Here is a 6,616-nt window from a genome sequence, read left to right on the forward strand (position 1 = left end):
GGAACAAAGCTTATAAAGGGTCTCGTTACTTCAAATAGTGTTAGCTTTCTTACAACATTTATGAAGTAGCAAACTTTCAAATACGTCTTTTTTTAAATTGGATTTAGAAATGTGTGAAGATGCAAAAATGTTTAACAGAGCCATTCATGTGTCAGTTAAGTTTTAATTGCTTACCTTAGTGAAGAAAAAGAGGTTAAAAGTTCATTGTACTCAAGCTAACATTATAGAGCTAAAGCTAATAGCATGAATTGGTTTCTGTTTCTCTACCTACCTTTCATTTAAAAACAAACAAGTGAGGAATTTTATGCCAAATCTGTTGAAGTAGAAGAGTAAAAATTTCTGAAACTCATTTTTGTGTTACCAAATATTTCCTGTGCATTTCTTTCTCTATATTTTATTAAAAATTTGAAGGGTAGAATTGTAGCTCAGAAGTTCCCATTTTAATAGTGATATGTTGTTTTGAAAATTAAATGGTATCTGATGCATTTTAAAATAAGCCAAGACATTTCAGTCAGGACTCCTGTATAGGTTGTTGAATAGTCAAAGCAGACATTGTTTGTTGCTTTTGATGCAATTGTAGAAGCTGGTGGACAGCTGTCTTTTGAACAGTTAAGAGGGAAGGCTGTAACTTTATTAACCTATTTCGGTGTGTGTTTTCTTTAATTGGGGAGGTAAGGCTCTCTGTTTCTCTAAATTTTGAACTTATGTTGTATGTGGTCTTTGTTTTGTTACTTTATAGGTCCCATTTAGGAACTCTGAGTTGCAACCTTAACATTTAATCTGTTCCCTTCTACCAAGTAGAACAAAAGATGAAGTGGTACTGTAGTGTTAGAGGTGTGTTTCCATGGTTTGAACATTGTTTCCTGCCGAAATACTACACTGGGTAATGCACCTATGTCAAGGTTTTTTCTAGTAGAGAAGCCAAACTGGATCTTGTCAAAAAATGGTAACACAACAAATGTAACCTAACTCCTCTCAGAATAAACTCTTGACACTAAATGGGATATGAATTAATTCTAACAGTTTGCAGCTTCTTACATTAGGACAGTATTTTTTCACCAGAAAGTAAACCATATTCAAACAACAGTATCTTCTCTCTGCTGCATTTGTCCATTTTTCTCAGGATAACAGCGCCATTGTTAATAATTTCTTTTCACTACAGTTGTCTAAACTGTTTAGGTTCTTTTGCAGGATATGTGAGGACTACTAGCATAAAGAAGCTTTTTGTATTTTAAAACAGCAGCCCAGAATGTGTGAAGTCAAATATACTGAATAACATGAGAACCGGAAGAAGAATATGAGAACCAAGAAGCTTGGGATGGTTTTATTGAAGTCAATGGAAAATTGTCAAGCCCTTGGATTTTAAGAGAAGGGAAAGAACATTGCAGTGGTTCTGAAGTCTTACTTGATTAAGAAGCACCTAAAAAGAAATGTGTTAGGAGCAAAAAGTATTTATAAGCAATTGGCGGAAGACTTGACCAGAGTCAAAGGGTAGAACTGAAAAATTGCAAAGCTTTTAAACATTACAAAAAACATTAAAATAAATAGCAATGGGTTTATATGCATGGCAGCAAGAAAAGAAGCAAGGAGGTTATTGAAAAGAAAACATAGCATAGAGCTTACTATGCAAAAGCTAAATGTCTATGTTCCTTAAATTCTTTTTCACTAAGAAGTTAGCACCTTTAGTGTAAGGGCAACATCTATTGCTGATGGACTGTAAGCAGCAATGGTCATATATGAAGGGGGCAGGGAGGAAGTTAATTTGAGGATCCTGCACACTGAAACAGTCCTCTATGTTCTGTATTAATCTCTAGGACCATGAAGTTAGTTTCCATCTAAGCCATGTTGGCTGCCTGCATTTGTACTTAAGGTGTTTCTGATATTTGGTTATATTCAGAAGTGTAATTGGATGAGGGTTGGGGGGAAGAATCACAGGTATTTTGTGTGAAAGGTAATTGTTATGCTAACTATCTTAATAGATTTTTTTTGAGAGACACCTGTTTTGAGTCCTGTGGTGATAGGTGGAGCTAACTGATGGTAACTTATACAAGCCCTTCCAAGCTGGAAAGAAAGCAATTGTTAACAAACTTTAAAGAACATTATAAATAAAGTCTTGTATAGAGCCCTTATGTCGAGGTATATTTTACAAAAACTACCCATGTGTATTTTATTTCCAGGAAAATCTTGGAATTTTTCAGCTTCCTACCTGACTTCAGGCTAACCAACAAGCAGACTGTTTCAGCCAGGCTCTCAGAAATGCGTGGTTTTGTTCTGATAGATTTTTATTGGAAAAGCCATTGCTTATATTATTCTGCTACAGAGTATTCTTAATTTGGTCAGTGTACATGGGGATATGATTCATTAGGATTTCCTTTCCTTTTAAATAAAACTGAAAAAAAAATCTGAAATATGTATTAATAAAAACAGTAATTAGTAGGCTCTATTTTTATAGTTTCTCAGTTTGCCACACATTACGAACTATGTTACATAAATGATATTTTGGGTGGTGTTTACCATTCTATATGTTTTGTTGGGTACCATTGCCATGTTCAGCAGAATTTTCATAATAAAGAAGGTTTGATTGCACTCATATGGGAGCATAATTTCTGCATACATCCATGCATTTACTAACATTAAAATGGGTTACAAAAACTTCAGATTATTTTTCCTGAACACATTATTAATGTTTTCGTGGTTTTTTTCTTGAAGAATTATTATTTTATTTTGAAAAAGCTGTTGTGTTCACTGTAATTGAGCTGCAGTGAATAGAAAAGTCACTCTCTTGTACTGCAGTGTTTTATATCATTTTGAAACATGGATAGTTTGAGGTGTTCAGATACATATTATCCTGTAAGCATAAATACTGTAGAGCTAAAATGCAGATTTGAGGATGATGCATATATAAGTAGGTGTCTCTACAGTGGGATTTTAAAATCAGCTACTGTTGACCTCCTTATACAAGTATAATACAGTCACTCAGCTGTTAAAAGCCTGATCCACTATTTAAAAAATATACAAAAACAAATTGTCTCTCTTTCTGCCTGATCTCTTTTTCAAGTGCTAACACAATGGAAACAGTGGGTGATCTGTCAATGCATTTGGATTGTCAATGATGGTTTTGTATAAATATTGGGAGGATAAGAAATAAAATTCGCACAGCAAAATATGATTTCATCTGCCTTTTCTCTGCAGCTCCATGGCTCATGCTGCGGTGTGAAATTCTCATTTTACACACTTTGCAGGCGGAGCACATGAATTATGCATTGAGCAAGAGAAATCTCCTGCTTCAAGTCCTATATGCATTTACCAGGTTCTATCTCTATTACCAAGATGAATTGCAAATGGAGAAATGTTTGATGGAATATAGCTTAACTTCTTTGTTTAGTATTCTGCTTTTCCCGTAGTGGGCTCTCTTCGTAGGAAACTGTTTGCGTTATATTGAAGACTTAGTTTTAAGAAAAAAGCTGAAAAATTATGTTACAGAGAAATGCCAGATACGTCAGAGCCTTTGTATTGTCTTTATTTGGAATGCGAAGCTTTTTTCATTCAATAGAAATATCTGCTGGTAGTGTGTGTTGCAGTCATTGGCTGTTTATTATTCCTAGAAAGCCAATCAATTTTCTATTCTTGGAAAAAACAAATTAAAAAATAATCATGTTTGTAATAGGCAAGACCCATGTAAATAGATTTCTTTGGTGTTTTTGCACAGAATTGCACACAATTAATATATACCCATATATAGAAATATACATATAAATATGAAAATATTAGTGTGTTTATGTGTGTATATAGCATGCATGCACACACATATGAGTAGCTGAGTATTTACTTAAGCTTGACACACTTGGCTGAAGTAGAAAATGTGATGTGATCATACTTTAGCATTAGGTTTGTCTTGATTTAGTTAGCTTATGATTTTACATTTCCCAGATGGTAGGGTTTGGGGATTTTTTTGGTTTGTGGGTTTGTTGTTGGGTTTTTTGGTTGCTTGGGTTTTTTTTTTTTTTTTTTCTTAGGACCATTTTATTTTGTTTTGGAGTATAAGAAAAAAAATTTCTCGAAGGATTTCCACCCCCACCCCCCCACGCTCCCCACCCCCATTTTTAAAGATGAATTATATAGCAGGCTCAAAATAATATCAGCGCAGAAATATGGTTTATCTTATAAAACTACATATCAAGCTTTGTGAAATGTACTTAGTAACTACTTTAGGATGGCAAAATAAGTAACAGAAAAAAACTGAAGAATACTGTTGGTGTTATTTGTGACACAGAATGTCCTATCGTAATTGTCTTCAGTAAACAGATTAACAGTAAGGGGATTTCTTGGCTCCGACTCCTTTTTCTTTTTTTAAACATCTGGACTTAGCAATGCTGCCATTGGAAGAACTGAGGCATATTCAAAATTCTCATCCTTGTGGTCTAGCCTCTCATATGTATGAGCCACTTCTTACAGATTTTAATTGGCTGCATAATAAAAGCAAATGGAGAAATCTGGAGAAATTACTGGAACAATTAGCAAATACAGAACTCTAGCTAAAGATAACCTTTGAATCTTAGTCACAGTTGAAGATAGAACTATATGTTATGGGTAAGTGGGGGAGGGGAGTGAAAGTTTGGAAATTGAGGGGTTTTTTGAAAAGAAAAAAAAAAAACTGCATTTTGTTTAACCATGTTCTCTTTTAGTGTGTTTCCATCTCTGAAGAGTTTGTGGTTTAGCAAAAAAGTTGTGATACACAGTTTATAGTAAAAGTGCTGCAGCTAACAGCTAAACCCCTGATTCAAGGCTAAATATTCACCGAATGTTGCTATAAAAAGACTTGCAATTCATTAAAAGAATTGTCATAAAATTGTTTCTCTGACACTTCTTAGACATCAGTATTTCGAGTAGAACTTGTAGTTTATGAAATATACTATTTATCCTTATTTCACAGATTAAAAAAAAAAAAATAGCCAAAAGAAGCTTAATGACTTGCCAATAATCACACTGCAAGAGAAAAATGAAGTCTGGTAGACGTGATCAGAATGCAACTCAAGAGAGTAGGTTCTGCATCAGAGTCCCTCACTAATTTCTGGACAAGGCATATAAGAAATGGAATAACATTAGCACCATTTTCAAGATACTTTGTAAGATTCCCTTTCTTCAGGGGAGTTTCGTGTTTCAGATAAATCAGTAATAGTAGAATACTCAAATACCATAGTGTCGTGGTTTAACCCTAGCTGGCAGATAGGACCATGTAGCTGCTTGCTCAGTCCCCCCAGTTGCCATGGGGAAGAGAATCAGAAGAGTAAAAGTGAGAAAAAACTCGTGAGTTGAGATAAAGACAGTTTAGTAAGTAAAGCAAAAGCTGTGCATGCAAGCAAAGCAAAACAAGGAATTCATTCACTGCTTCCCATGGGCAGGCAGTTGTTCAGCCATCTCCAGTAAAGCAGGGCTCCATCATCCCTAATGGTACTTGGGAAGACAAATGCCATCACTGTGAACATCCCCCCTCTTCCTCCTTCTTCCCTCAGCTTTATATGCTGAGCATGATGTCACATGGTATGGAATATCTCTTCGGTCAGTTGGGATCACCGGTCCTGGCTGTATCCCCTCCCAACTTCTTGTGCACCCCCAGCCCTTGCTGGCGGGGTGGTGTGAGGGGCAGAAAAGGCCTTGATTGCTTAGCAACAACTAAAAACACCACTGTTTTACCAACACTATTTTCATCCCAAATCCAAAACATAGACCTACACACCTGCTAGTAAGTAAGTTACCTCTATCCCAACTGAACCATGACATAGTGATATAGGCAATTGAAGTATGTTGATTTAAAAATAGTTTTTTAAATAGTGACTTTCATTGTTCTCTGTCCACAAGATTCTTCTCCTCCTGGAATATCTAAAGCACATCTGTAATGATCACATCAGTGACTACTGTCTATTTGAGCCATGGGTTTCTTGGAAGAAAATGATAAGCAATGTCATTTTGTCTCAGGTCAAGGCTGATAGTCATCAACATCAATGGCTTCAAGTAGTGAGGGAAGTAGCTAGTTTATTCTATATTTTGTGGAGGGAATGGCGGAATTTCTCCCCAAAATTTGAAAGAAGTAGACTTGGCATTATTGTTAGTTTGCAACTGACCATGAGGCTGAGAGACTAGAAGAAAGGCAATGCACTTTCAGAAAAGAAGGGTCATTTTATTCTATGGTCATAGTCAAAGAAAGTGATTCTAGCTGCTGAGTTTGAGAGGACTCCAAGCTTGTGTAAGAATTTGTATCCTGAGTGCCTGAAGAGACTGTGACAGCTTGCAAGAAATGCCCAAGAAATGGAGGCCCAGTGGGCATACAGAGTTTTACTGATTTATTTAGACCTAGTCATTTATTAGAAAGGTAAAAGAATAGTATATGTATTTGGCAGTCACGTGCTGTTGAAGAGGAAGCTGGTAAACTGAAGTTTACAGTCACAGAAGTCACACAGAAGTATGACTCCTGGAAAGACTACATGTAAATTACTTGCAATACCTTGGGTAGTGAGCAACGTCTTAAGGTCTGAAGGCAGTTGACAAATTCTCTGGAAGAATGACAAAGCCTTCTGTCTGTTAAGTGAGCTAGAGCAAAGGCAGAAGGAGTTCTGCT

At 35.8% G+C, this 6,616-nt stretch overlaps 1 protein-coding gene across 1 annotated transcript in view; it reads left to right on the forward strand.

The window, feature by feature from the left end:
* The window catches only part of AP3B1 (adaptor-related protein complex 3, beta 1 subunit), a 151,964-nt gene that overhangs the window by 89,406 nt on the left and 55,942 nt on the right, over nt 1–6,616 (forward strand). The gene's annotated exons all lie outside the window — the stretch shown is intronic.

This window comes from Charadrius vociferus, unplaced genomic scaffold, assembly GCF_000708025.1.
Source record: "Charadrius vociferus isolate BGI_N301 unplaced genomic scaffold, ASM70802v2 scaffold183, whole genome shotgun sequence".
Classification (NCBI taxonomy): domain Eukaryota; kingdom Metazoa; phylum Chordata; class Aves; order Charadriiformes; family Charadriidae; genus Charadrius; species Charadrius vociferus.